At 38.5% G+C, this 14697-nt stretch overlaps 1 protein-coding gene across 5 annotated transcripts in view; it reads right to left on the reverse strand.

Annotated features, from left to right (window-relative positions):
- Positions 1–14697, reverse strand: part of RAI1 (retinoic acid induced 1) — a 312902-nt gene that overhangs the window by 133995 nt on the left and 164210 nt on the right. Inside the window, exon 1 of one of the 5 annotated variants that reach the window (XM_074281573.1) lies at positions 4725–4963. The exons of the other annotated variants lie outside the window; for them this stretch is intronic. The gene's annotated coding sequence lies outside the window, so the exon portion shown is untranslated. Of the gene's footprint in view, positions 1–4724; positions 4964–14697 lie in introns of those variants that run through there. 5 annotated transcript variants of the gene reach the window in all.

Genomic DNA, 14697 nt, shown 5'->3' on the forward strand with positions numbered 1-14697 from the left:
ATCACTATTGATCAGAGAAATGCAAATTAAGACAACTCTGAGATATCATTACACACCTGTCAGATTGGCTAAGATGACAGGAACAAATAACGATGAATGTTGGAGGGGCTGTGGGAAAACTGGGACACTGATGCATTGTTTGTGGAGTTGTGAAAGAATCCAACTATTCTGGAGAGCAATCTGGAATTATGCCCAAAAAGTTATCAAACTGTGCATACCCTTTGACCCAGCATTGCTGTTATTGGGCTTATATCCCAAGGAAATACCAAAGAAGGGAAAGGGACCTGTATGTGTCAAAATGTTTGTGGCAGCCCTTTTCATAGTGGCTAGAAACTGGAAAATGAATGGATGTCCATCAATTGGAGAATGGTTGGGTAAATTATGGTATAGGAATGTTATGGAATATTATTGTTCTGTAAGAAATGACCAACAGGAGGAATACAGAGAGGCTTGGAGAGACTTACATCAACTGATGCTGAGTGAAACGAGCAGAACCAGAAGATCATTATACACTTCAACAATGATACTGTACAAGGATGTATGCTGATGGAAGTGGATATCTTCAACATAGAGAAGAGCTAATCCAATTCCAATTGATCAATGATGGACAGAATCAGTTACATCCAGAAAAGGAACACTGGGAAATGAGTGTAAACTGTTATTTTTACCTTCTGAATCCAATTCTTCCTGTGCAATAAGAAATTCGGTTTTACACACATATATTATGTCTAGAATATATTGTAATATATTTAACATGTATAAGACTGCCTGCCATCTGGGGGAGGGGGTCGGGGGAGGCGGTTGGGGGAGGAAGGGAAAAAATCTGAACAGAAGTAAGTGCAAGGGATAATGTTGTAAAAAATTACCCATGCATATGTACTGTCAAAAAAAAGTTATAATTATAAAATAAAATAAAAATTAAATTTAAAAAAAAAGATACACGGACATAGCATTTGAATAGGGGCAGCTCTGAACCTTTCCAAGTAAGATCAGGAGTGAAACAAGGTTGCCCACTATCACCATTACTATTCAATATAGTACTAGAAACGCTAGCCTCGGCAATAAGAGCCGAGAAAGAGATTCAAGGAATTAGAGTAGGAAATGAGGAAATCAAACTACCACTCTTTGCAGATGACATGATGGTATACTTAGAGAACCCCAAAGACTGCTAAAAAGCTATTAGAAATAATTCAGAATTTTAGCAAAGTGGCAGGATACAAAATAAATCACATAAATCCTCAGCATTTTTATATATCACCAACAACATGCAACAGCAAGAGATACAAAGAGAAATTCCATTCCAAACAAATGTTGAGAGTATAAAGTATTTGGGAATCCATCTACCAAAGAATAGTCAGGAATTATATGAGAAAAATTACAAAACACTTGCCACAAAAATAAAGTCAGATTTAAATAATCGGAAAGACATTCAGTGCTCTTGGATAGGCCGAGCGAATATAATAAAGATGATAATACTCCCCAAACTAATCTATTTATTTAGTGCTATACCAATCAGACTCCCAAGAAATTATTTTAATGACCTAGAAAAAATAACAACAAAATTCATATGGAAGAATAAAAGGTCGAGAATTGAAAAGGAAGTAATGAAAAAAAAAAGTCAGAGGAAGGTGGTCTAAGTGTACCTGATCTAAAGCTATATTATATAGCAGCAGTCACCAAAACCATTTGGTATTGGCTAAGAAATAGACTAGTTGATCAGTGGCATAGGTTACGTTCACAGGGCAAGATAGTGAATAAAAATAGCAATCTAGTGTTTGACAAACCCAAAGATCCCAACTTTTGGGATAAGAATTCATCATTTGACAAAAACTGCTGGGAAAACTGGAAATTAGTATGGCAGAAACTAGGCATGGACCCACATTTAACACCACATACTAAGATTAGATCAAAATGGGTCCATGATTTAGGCATAAAGAACGAGATCATAAATAAATTAGAGGAACAGAGAATAGTTTACCTCTCAGACTTGTGGAGGAGGAAGGAATTTGTGACCAAAGGAGAACTAGAGATCATTATTGATCACAAAATAGAAATTTTTGATTACATCAAATTAAAAGGCTTTTATACAAACAAAACTAATGCAAACAAGATTAGAAGGGAAGTAACAAATTGGGGAAATATTTTTACAGTTAAAGGTTCTGATAAAGGTCTCATTTCCAAAATATATAGAGAACTGACCCTAATTTATAAGAAATCAAACCATTCTCCAATTGATTAATGGTCAAAGGATATGAACAGACAATTCTCAGATGATGAAATTGAAACTATTTCCACTCATATGAAAGAGTGTTCCAAATCACTACTGATCAGAGAAATGCAAATTAAGACAACTCTTGAGATACCACTACACACCTGTCAGATTGGCTAAGATGACAGGAACAAATAATGGTAAATGTTGGAGGGGATGTGGGAAAACTGGGACACTGATACATTGTTGGTGGAGTTGTGAAAGAATCCAGCCATTCTGGAGAGCAATTTGGAACTATGCCCAAAAAGTTGTCAAACTGTGCATACCCTTTGACCCAGCATTGCTGTTATTGGGCTTATATCCCAAAGAAATACTGAGGAGGGGAAAAGGACCTGTATGTGCCAAAATGTTTGTGGCAGCTCTTTTCATATTGACTAGAAACTGGAAGATGAATGGATGTCCATCAATTGGAGAATGGTTGGGTAAATTATGGCATATGAAGGTTATGGAATATTATTGCTCTGTAAGAAATGACCAGCAGGAGGAATACAGAGAGGCTTGGAGAGACTTACATCAACTGATGCTGAGTGAATAGAACCAGAAGATCGCTGTACACTTCAATGCTGTATGAAGATATATTCTGATGGAAGTGGAAATCTTCAACATGGAGAAGATCCAACTCACTTCCAGTTGATCAATGATGGACAGAAATAACTACACCCAGAGAAGGAACACTGGGAAGTGAATGTAAATTGTTAGCACTACTGTCTATCTATCCAAGTTACTTATACCTTCAGAATCTAATACTTAATGTGCAACAAGAAAATGGTATTTACACACATATATTGTATCAAGGTTTTATTGTAACACATGTAAAATGTATGGGATTGCCTGTCATCGGGGGGAGGGAGTGGAGGGAAGGATAATTTGGAAAAATGAAATCAAGAGATAATATTATTTAAAAAATTACTCATGCATATATACTGTGAAAAAAATTCTAAATAAAATAAAAATAAAAATAAAAAATGAATAGGGGCAGCTCTGAACTTAAGATCCAGTGACTTAGTGGTGGGGAAGAAAGTCAGAAGACTACATGGCTCAAGTAGAGGCTCTGTGATGAGAGAAGGTTTGTAAAATAGTGAAAAATGAAAGCCCTGGGGCTGAATTCAGAAGTCCCTTGGACAGGTTTCAAGGGGAGGAGCTATTATCCTGGGAAGCTGACCAAATTCATGGAGGGCAAATACCTAGAACTGGATTTTTCTCATGATCTCCTCTACCCTATCCTCCCTATTCCCACCAGGGGATAATTTGAAGAAAAACCCTACAATAAGATAAGGAATATCATAGAAAGAGCTCTAAACCAGAAGTCAGGACATGGGATCTGATTTTAGACCTTTCATTTATTAGCTGTGAGCAGAAGATCTAATCTCTTTGGGTCTATAATCTCATCTCTCATATAGAGCTAATAACATTTGCTTTACTTCACTCAATATGGTTTGGGTTTTTGTGGTGTTGGATATGAGATCAGTCATTAATATAGAGTTTTTCTAAAGAGAAAATTCCTTCCACAATTGTATATCACAATCTGCTTCTTAATTTAAGATCTTAGAGTCACTGAGAAGTTAAATGACTTGCGTAAAGGCATACAGCCAGTATGGATTAAGACAGGACTTGAATCCAGTTATTTTCCCATTATTCCACTCTATATCTCATGAAGTTGAAGGCCAAATAAGGCCACAGACAGGAAAGTATTATGATAGAATAGGAGTACAATAAATAAAGTTAACAGCAAACATTTATTAGCATCTATTGTGCATACAGTATTGCTTTAGGTGCTGAGCAAAAGTTCATTTGAAGGCCTCATGGAGCTGCAGCTTTGTAGGAAAATGAAACAAAGACAGCTAAAATAGACAATATTACATAGTAAGTATATCAAAAACAAGGAAAACAATGTTCTAAATGAGATCCAAGGAGGAAGGCTGTTACTGATAGGTAGATCAGGGAAAGCTTCCTAGAGGAGTTGGAATTTAAAGGATGAGAAATTCAACCTGTGAAGAAAAAGAAAGATGATATTCTAGAGACAGGGAACAAAATGAAAAAAGGCAAGGAGGCATGAGAGCATAGTGCCTGTTAGGATCATATGAGGTGGGGCTGAAAAGTTAGGGCAGTGCTGGACTGTGGAAGACCTGAAATGACAGTCACAGAGGTTTAATTTTTATTCTGGGGGCACACAGGATACTATGAAACACAGGACAGATGATCCTATCTAGGCATAAGAAAGAATATTTTGGAAGGAGTAGGAAAAGAGAATGAATGGAGAAGAGAGGAATGGAAAAACCAACTAGGATGCAATAATAGTGTTACAGTAATGAGAGTTCGTATGAGGATGATGGCTGTGTGACTATAGAAGAAGAGAAATATTGCAGAAGTGGAATCAGTAGGACTTGCTAATTGGCATAGAGGGCAGAGAACTGAACTTGTAGTCAGAAAGGCCTAAATTCAAAGCCTGACTTACACACTTAATAGCTGTGCAATTCTGGGAAAATCATTTCATCTTCAGCCACAGTTTTCTCATCTGTAAAATGGGAACAAAATAGAACCAACTTCACAAAGTTGGAAAGACTTTTGAGTTTTGAGACTTAAAATTTATATATACGTAAAAGGTTTTGTAAACCTTAAAGAACTACATAAATGTTAATTGTTATAAATAACTGATTGCTTATGAAAGGTGAGAAACAGTTAATTCAATGACAACACTAAAGTTACAAATATAGAACAGCTTAATGAATTGCAGTAAAACAGAAATAGTGAAGTCAGAAAGAGCAGAATTAATGGGGGAAATTGTATTGTTATTACTATTCATAATAAATGCAAATCAATTAAGACATTTTAAAGCATCTAAAGTATATAAGATCTGTCTTATGTATAGTCATCTTGACCTTATTTCCCTAAAAGCAGATGCATCATTCCATAATCTTTTGGTAGCCCAATAGTCTGGCAAATAGCAACTTGCTTTTCTGCCTTGAGAAGATAGATGATTATTTTTATTTCCCTCTCTCCTTAACTCCTTTCTCTTCATCATAATTTGCACTGACAAAATTTATTGGATGGTTACTATGTGCAGAGGCTTATGCTAGGAATACAAAAAAGTAAGAGGTGACGTCTGCTTTCAAGGAGCTCTTAGTCTAGTAGAAGAGATTCTAAAAAACAGATTAAAAAAATCATCAATAACCAATAATAAGAGGCAGAGTGTTCTAAGTGCCTAGTAAATGATACAAATCCAGAGTATTTCAGAGTTCAGAAAAAAGGAATGATCGCTGTGATCTGGGCTTGGCAGTTTCTATAGTGCCTGTCTCATGGTAGGCACTCAATAAATGTTTATTGATTGATTGAGCCAGGGGTGGTCATGAGAGGACAGAGGAGACAATAAGATGAAAGCTAGGTTCTAAAGGATGGACAAGATCTAGGCAAGTACAGAAGAGATAGAAGGGCATTCTATTCAGGGGAATGGTTAGAGCTAGAATATACATGTTGTACTCATGGAAGAAAATGTTTCCTTGGGCAGATCTGTAATTTAGTTATGGCATTTCTTTATAGGATTGGCAACCCCTCCCCTAATTGGCTCTAATGACCATAATTTCTCTATGAGAGCAAAATAGAAGGTGCAGAGATATGCAGAGATACATAAGGCACAAGCCTATCTATCCAACTCAAGTCCTATCTATTTCCATGACACTTTGCTAAATCAGTTGATAATTAGTTGTTTACATTCTTTGTCTCTGCTTTCCCCTCCCCCTTTTATTCTAGAGATCCTAAGTCTTCTGCAACCTAACTTCTGACCTTATCACTCAATTGAAAAAGTTCTCTCCAAGTTTACCAATAATCTTTTAACTGGCAAATCTAATAACTTCTTCTCAGACCTTTTCTCAGTTTTTCTGAATGCCAATATCTTGGTTTTCCTCCTCCATATTTTAAAATATATAGCATCCACTAACTGTGAGCATATTCCAAGGCTCCATCCTGGACCCTCTTGTCTTCTCTTTCTCAATTTTTCCATCTAGTAACTTCATCAGATAGGTTTCCATTATCATAGGTTCAGTCTTTGCAAATAGTTCCCAGATTCAGGGAAGTGTCTGCACCATAAACTACTTATTGGTCATTTTGAATAGGGTGTCCTGTAAGCACCTCAAATTCAACATATTCAAAACAGAACTCATTACCTCCTTCTCCCCAAAAAACTCATCCTTTTTCTAAAATTCCCTGTTACTGTTGTGGACCCCATTATCCTTTTGGTCAACCAAACAGTCTCAAAGTCATCCTTGACTCTTCATTCTCCCTTACCCTACCTATCCAAATAGTTGCTAAATCTAGTTATTTCTTTCACTGTGTCTCTTGCATATATACATCCTCCTTTCTCCACTCACAGATATTCCCTTAGGCCAGCCTCTCATCTTCTCTTACTTTTGTAGGAGCCTAATTTGGTCTCCCTAAATATCATTCCATTTCCAATTCATCCTGCACGCAATTGCTAACGTAAAGGTCGGATCATCCCTCCCTCTCTATTCAAGCTTCAGTAGCTCCATATTACCTTGAAGATAAAAATGATGATCCCAGTGTTTGACATTTATATCTCTTCTGGACTTGGCTCCATCCTGTCTTTCTAGAATTTTAAAATTCTCTCCATATAGTCTCCATCTAGGGGCTAATGCCTTCCCCTTCAAGATTACTTTGTATATGCTTCAAAAGTGTTTTGTATATGTTGATACATATGTGTGTTTTTTCCATTACACTGTATGTATGTGCCCTGAGGACAGGGACTTACATGAACTGATGCAAAGAGAAGTGAGCAGAACCAGGTACACAGATATAGCAATATCATAGGATAAAGAACTACGAATGACTCACTATTCTGAGCAATCCCAAAGAGAAAAAAACTGTTATTGTCTTAACACAGACTGAGACATGGTTTTTTTCTTTCTATTCCTTTTTTTCTTCTTGCCTTCCTTTCTTTTTTCTTTTTATTTTTTAATTGAAGCTTTTTATTTTCAAAACATGCAAGGACAATTTTTCAACACTGACCTTTGCAAAACCTTATATTCTAATTTCCCCGCCTTCCCCCAACTTCTCCCCTAGATTTGCCTTCCTTTTTGTTTTCATTCTTCTTGTACTTCTTTTTTTTTCTTTTCTTCCATTCTTCTTCTTCTTCTTCTTTTTTTTTTTTTGCAGGAATTTCTAGTGAAAAATGATTAACATGGAAATGTTTTACATGATTGCAAGTGTATAACTTATATTGGATTGCTTACCATGGGAAGGATGGAATTTAGAATCCAAATTTTGAAAAAAGTTAAAATGTTATTTTAAAAAAAGATTAAATGACTCATAGAGAAGAGGTAGAGTAACATGTCTATGGTCATGGAATACTGACTTTAATTTAGATCTCCTAACTAAAAGTCTGGGATCCTTTCCTCTGCTAACTTTTATCTCTACTTTTTAGAAAAGCACTTGTAGTCTTGTCCCCTAAAAATGTAGCAATGAATTCTACTGTCCCTCCTGGTGTCTCTAGTAATTAGTCTTTTCTCTCTAGTAGATTGCAAATTCCCTGGAGGTAGGGACTTTACTTTCTTGTAAAGGCTAGGATAGGGCAGCTAGATATAGCAATGGATAGAATGCCAGGTCTCTAATCAGGACGATTCACCATGCCCTAGTTCAAGTCTGACCTCAGACACTTACTAGTTGTATGTCCCTGGTCAAGTCACTTAACCCTGTTGGCCTCAGTTTCCTCATCTGTAAAATGAGCTGGAGAAGGAAATGGCAAAACACTCCATTATCTTTTCTAAAAAAATCCTAAGTGACTGAACAACAAAAAGGATAGTATGACATAATCTTAAAGTTGGAAGGGATCTTACTGATCTAGTCCAAACCTCTTAGCCCAAGGAGGCGACAGGATTTACCTCAAATCAAACAGCTGGTCGCAGAACTAAGCTAAAAATGTAGGTCTCCTGACTCCCAGAGCATTTCATCACCTCTTACTGACTGTATGGCAAAGGCTCCCCGAAAGCCGTGGGTTAGGGGAATCTAGAAAGATCTTTCTCTCCTTTTGAGTCGGAGATCTGAGCCCTTTTCTTTAGAACTCTAGTGGGCTGGCTTCTTTGGCTGAATCTTATGCTAAATCGGCCATGCAGGCCTTTAAATCTGCGTGCCGGGCCGGGATTAACAAACAGGGGAGCAAGAAAAGAGAGATCCAGGGCCAGCTCCCCCCGGTTTCCGCCGCCGCGCCCCACCCCCGCCCCACTGCAATCCTGTGCTGCATCCTTTGGGGGGGTGTCCTCAGACTTCTCCCTCCGCCCGCATCCCTTCCCCATCTCTGCCGGCTCTGTTTGTGATCTGTGATTATCCTTGATTTCCCGCCACCCGCCCATCCCCCATTCTCAATCACCGCGATCAATAGGAGGCTGAATCCTTTTTAAAGAGCTCTGGCTTCTCCTTAAAGCTTCTCTGGGGGAGCTCTGGCTCAGCTCCGGGCGTGGGATGACAGGTGTGGGGCCCTATATGGCCGGCTGGGGGCTGGAAGCTTCTCTCGACAGCCAGAGTTCCTCACCCCGCCCCCTCCATCCCTGCAGCCGGTTCTCAAGCCTGCGGGTTCCGGCCGGCACCAGCCCGGGCACCTGGGGATCAGCCTCGATTTCTCTCCCACTGACAACTACGTCCTACTTTCCTTGATTCCCTCCCGGCGTGGAAGGGCCGGTCACCCAGCTCCAGGACGCTGTCCCCTTCCCCTCCCCCAACGGAAAGGAGAGAAAAACAACCGGGCAGGAACAGCTGGGCCGAGATCTGGAGCAACAGGGGACTGGGGAGGAGGGCAGGAGGCGGTCTGTGGTAGGTTTCGGCGCGGCTGCTGGGGGGGCCTCCCTATCTCCCCGCTCAAACTACTGGTTTCAGAAAAGAGCTTACTCTAAGCCCATCAGACTGAACCGCAGGTCTTCTGTTGGGAGGATATTGACTCTCTGTCCTTTGAATCCCAAATTACAAAGTCTGTATCTCCTGGGATCAGCAAAAGGTTACATGAGCATTTACATTCCTCCCACATACATATTAAGGAAAACTGTCTTAGGAAACAAATGAGCCCAATACTTTCATTTAGGCTTTAGTCTGCACACACACGCATGTCATACACGCGCTCTTCCCTAGAGCCCTTCCCGGAGGCCTCACTGGGACATGCCCGGCCCTCTGGGGCAGGCCACCTGAAGGCAAGCTCCCGCAGCCCCGCCACGCTGGACCGGCTCCGGTTCTGGTCAGCCAGGCTCTCTGGGCCACGGGCCTGTTTGGCTAAGTTGGGAGAAGCTCATACACTGCAAGGCTGGCCACCAGTTGCTGAGATCTGGGGACACAGGAACTCTGAAAGTTGTATAAATTGCAGTCTGTGTGGGCGGAGGGAGCACCCATATAGATGAAATCCTAGATCTTTCCTTGCTGTGTTTAAGCGATATATGGGATATGTTTAACATAAATAATTTATATAATATAGTATTTAATACAAACATTTATAAGTTCATATAAATGTAAATATGTATCTATGTATATGTGAACATTAATCACACACACAAATGGATACAGCAGGAAAGGGGGGGGGGAACACCCAGACCCAGGCTAGAAGTTGGGAGGCATCAGTTATAATCCTAAATATACCTTTGGGTATAAATATATACCTTATTTCTTTGGACCTCACCTATAAAATGAGGGTAAAAAGACCTACTTCTCACAACTCTTATGTAAATCTCAGGACATGATGGATGCAGGAGGTAGTGTGCAAAGTATGTCAGATTTGAAGTCAGAGGCCTGGGTTTGAATCTTGTTTCTCCCACTTGTCATGATCTTTTGAGGGCATCTTTGGGCAGGTCATATTAACAAGAGATTCAATTTTTCTTATCTTCAAATGAAGGGATTGAACTTGATGATATCCAAACTCCTTTCAAGCTAGAAATCCAATGAAAGCGCTTTGGAAAGTATAACCCCCTATCCAAATATTCTTATATTTATGGAATAGTATAAGGCTTCTCTGGATCTAATAAGCATACTGAGTCAGTGAATGGGGAGCTTATATATTCAAATGTTTGGGATATTCCAACTCTATCCCAATTCTTGCTGCTGAATTTTTTTATATACCTATCTTTTCTCTAAGAGAGATGAGTGATGTAGTAGATGGAGAGTTGGCTTCAAAGTCAGGAAAACCTGGCTCCAAGTCCTCCTCTGACAAACACTGGATCCATAACTCTAGGCAAGTCACTTCTCAGTGCTCTAGACGACTCTCTAAGATCATATATGCTATTGAGAAAGTGCCAGGATGTATTGGTAATGGGAACTTCTTTATCTGAGAGTATCTATGAAATTACAGTTCTAATCCCTATCCCTATCTATCTGTTGCAAAAATGTTTTGGGGTTTTTTTTTTTTTTGTTTGTTTTGTTTTTGTTCCTCCTCACTCTACCACATCTCTAAGCAGCAATTTCTGTTAGGGCCCCCAAACTGCCAATAAGGTACTTTTATAGCAGAATCCTTCTCTTTCTTTCTAGTCCTATGAACCCAGAACAAATAGAACAACATCTATTGGTCCAGTTGGATTTCTTCTTATATAGCAGAGTCAGTGAGAGAACTCAGAGCTGAAGCCTGGGTTGCAAGAGATGGCCAAAAGTTAAAATTCCGGTTACTTACCCACCTCCTCCACCTTCCTCATTTGGGAATGGGTTTGAGTGTACATGGATAACATTTGAATTGAATCACATAAAAGCCTAGAATCTAGAGGAGAAAGAGAGCTTGAAGATAATCTAGTTCAAAGCCTCCATTTTTTAGGGAAGGGGTTGTGCCCAGAGAAGGCCTAATGTACCTATAAAGTGACAGATTTGGGAATTTGTCTAACTCCTAGTCCAGTGCTTCCCAGACACTGCTTCTCCAAAAGATTACTTAGGTGTAGACAGAGGTGGCAAAAGCTATCCTGACAGTAATCAGTGTCAGAATTAGATGGGCTTTTTTTTTTTTTCTAGCAATGGGTGCTAAAATTTAGAGGAAGGGACGACAGTTCTTTCAGAGACCTAAGTGAATTAATGAGAATAATTAAGTTAATATAGAAAGCTACCAGTTTGAGGGTTGGAGGGTAGGGATGAGTAGAGTCTTTCCCACTCCAAAGATTAGATGGAATAGTACATATAAAAATACATATAAATTAATATATAAAAATCTTTTGAAAAAGATGAAACACAAACATGTCTAATAATTTCTTCCTTCCTAGTTTCATTCCTCATTCATCCCCCCAATTACAGAATCCCAAAGATGGAAGGGACCTTCGGAATTATCTAGGCAAATTTCCTTATGTTTATAGAAGTTGAGGTCCACTACAAAGAAACTACTTGCCTAAGAACACACAACTAACAGCAAATCCAGAACTAAAGTCTTTAAGAGTGGAGGAAGCACCCACATAGATAAAATCATGGATCTTTTAAAATACTGTATTTAAGCAATATATAAGATATGTTGAAGATAAACATATTTATATAACAATATTTAGCACAAATATTTATATGGATATATATGTATATGTTCATCAACATGTGTATAGATAGATAGGATAGGTAGATGTATCCATCCATGTAGATGGATAGGTAGATAGAAGAACAATAGGACTATGATGGGGGAAATTCCAGATTAGGAGTCAGGAGGCACAAATTAGAATCCTAATTAATTCTATGTTTTTGGGCAAGGCATCTCACCTCAGGTCTCAGTTTCCTCATTTACAAAATGGAATAAAAAATATCTACATTTCATAGCTTTTCTGAGATATGATAGGTACATGATAGAATGGGAAACAAGTTAGATGTTGCTCTCCTGACTACGTGCTAAAGGTCTTCTCTACTATCTCATGCTTAATCCTCGTGTATCCTGTAATCTCTTCCCACTGCAATATCTTTTTCTTCAGATGAATAAATCTGTACTAAATCCTATTGCATTCTTCTTTTCCACTCATTTCTGGAAGCCCCTTAGACAAATTTCTAGGATTTCTCCACCTTACAGGTAAAAGAGAGCAGCTCACCTCAATTCAGTGTTGTGGTCACATTTCATTATGGGGATATTTACTCTTCACAGATCATTAGTAAGAATTTTAAAATAAGACTTAAGAATCAGGGTCCTCAGTAAGACCTTGGCAGACGCCAGGATCGGGGAGAGTCTAAGGCCATTCATCACTTAGGGTTCATTGGGCATATTTTTGATTTTTTTAAAATTAATTTTATAATTATAACATTTTTTGACAGTACATATGTATAGGTGATTTTTAACAACATTATCCCTTGTACTCCCTTCTCTTCCGAATTTTTCCCCTCCTTCCCTTCACCCCCTCCCCTAGATGGCAGGAATTCCCATACATATTAAATATGTTATAGTATATCCTAAGTATAATATATATGTGCAGAACCGAATTTTGTTGTTGTTGTTGTTGTTGCAAAGGAAGAATTGGATTCAGAAGGTAAAAATAATCTGGGAAGAAAAACAAAGAATTCTAATAGTTTACACTCATTTCTATTGGGCATATTTGATGAAGTAATTTTTGGTCCTAGTTAAGAGTAGACTTAATCTACTAGGTCTGATGCTAAGAAACAGTCCAGGGAAAAAGGAATGAGGCTCTTTTTAGCCCTTTAAGCCTTTTCAGATTTAATTCTAGCTTGGCTACTCACTCCTGAACATTACTTTAAGCTGTAAGGGTGATGGTCCCTTCTGTTCTCCCATTTACCACCACTATAAGTAAAAGAAAACTCCAAATATGATTAAATTTGAGTAAATCCTGCAAGACCCGGACCCATTTCTGCCTAGGGTTATTTCTTTAAAAAGTTGTTAGGTATATGACATATGAATGTAATGGAATGCTATTGTATCAGAAGGTCGTTTCAGAGAAAGCTAAGAAGACTTGTATGAATTGGTGCAGAGGAGTGAACAGAACTAGGAGAACAATTTATATAACAACAATATTATATGAGAGAAAACAACTTTGGCAGACTTAAGACCTCTGATCATCAATCATGGCTCCATCAAAAGGAGAAAGAAGTATCCAATTTTTATTTCTGAATAGAAAGGTAAAGGGGCATAGCTAGGGGTTGAAGTGGATAGAACACCAGCCCTGAAGTCAGGAGGACCTGAGTTCAAATATGACCTCAGATACTTAGCACTTCCTTAGCACACACATTTCACTGTGTGACCCTAGCCAAGTCATCTAACCCCAATTGCCTCAGGGGGAAAAAAAAGGAAAGGTAATGTATCCAAGATACAGAATGTATCCAAGATACAACTTTCAGATGTAGCCAATGAGAAAATTTGTTTTTTTCTTTTTGACTATGCATATTTCTTAGAAGGGTCTTTTTTCTTTTTCTTTTTCTCCATGGGAGTGAGGTGAGAGAGAAGATAATATCCTTGCTAATTGAAAAAGCCAAAGCCAAATCAAACAACACATACTATCTTCTTTCCAGTCCCTTATCTTCTTTAGTCCATCACCAGTTTTGTTCAGACAAGACTCAGCTTTGGATTAATCCCTCCCCCCATCTTCTACCTTTGCTCCTACTTACTTACTGCTAAATGAAGCTGGAAAAAAATCATGAAACCATGCTGAGTCCACTACAAATGCATGTTAGCAAGACAATCCTTTTACATCTCCCTCACAGTCACTATCTCAGTGACTTTCCCAAGATTTTAAAATCCCTTTTCAAACTTTCCATGGTTTCTCCTTCCCCTACCATCCTTGCTAAGAACCTTAATTTATATTTACTAAAAAAAAATTGAAGTGAACAGCTCCTCTTTCCCCTCTTCATTTTACATCACTCAGAAGCCTTCTTCAACTAGCTCTTCCTTCATCCCCTGTCTCATAAAAAGGTGGCCTTTCTTCTTTACCAAGGCTAACTTTTCTACATATATAAGTGATCCTATTCCATCTCAACTTCATTAGCAGATTGCTCTTCTATCATTCCCACTCTTACTGATCTTTAATCTTGTCTACTGGGTTGTTTCCTTACAAACATATCCATATCTCCTTAAAAAAACCTCACCTGATTTATGTTCCTGCTTGCTCTCATCCCTTTAGTAGCTACAGTCCTTGAGAAGGCTGTCAGTAATTGGTTGTCTCCACTTTCTTTCCTCACACTCTTTTCTTTATTCTCTGCAATTTGGTTTCCATCTTTCATCTTTCAACTGAAATTCCTCTCCACAGTTACTGGTGTTTTATTAATTGCCAAATCAAATGGCCTTTTCTCAATACTTATCCTTTTTAACCATTCTGTAACTTTCAATACCATCAATCACCCTCTTCTCCTTGATATCTTTTTCTCTTTACATTTCTGTTATACTACTCTCTCCTGGTTCTCTTCTTTATCCTGTCTGCTGCTTCTTAGTCTCCTTTGCTGGACCTTTATCCAGGTCACACCTACTGCCTGTAGGAAACCTGAAGACTGCTCTGGAC

Source organism: Sminthopsis crassicaudata, chromosome 1 (assembly GCF_048593235.1).
Source record: "Sminthopsis crassicaudata isolate SCR6 chromosome 1, ASM4859323v1, whole genome shotgun sequence".
Lineage (NCBI taxonomy): Eukaryota > Metazoa > Chordata > Mammalia > Dasyuromorphia > Dasyuridae > Sminthopsis > Sminthopsis crassicaudata.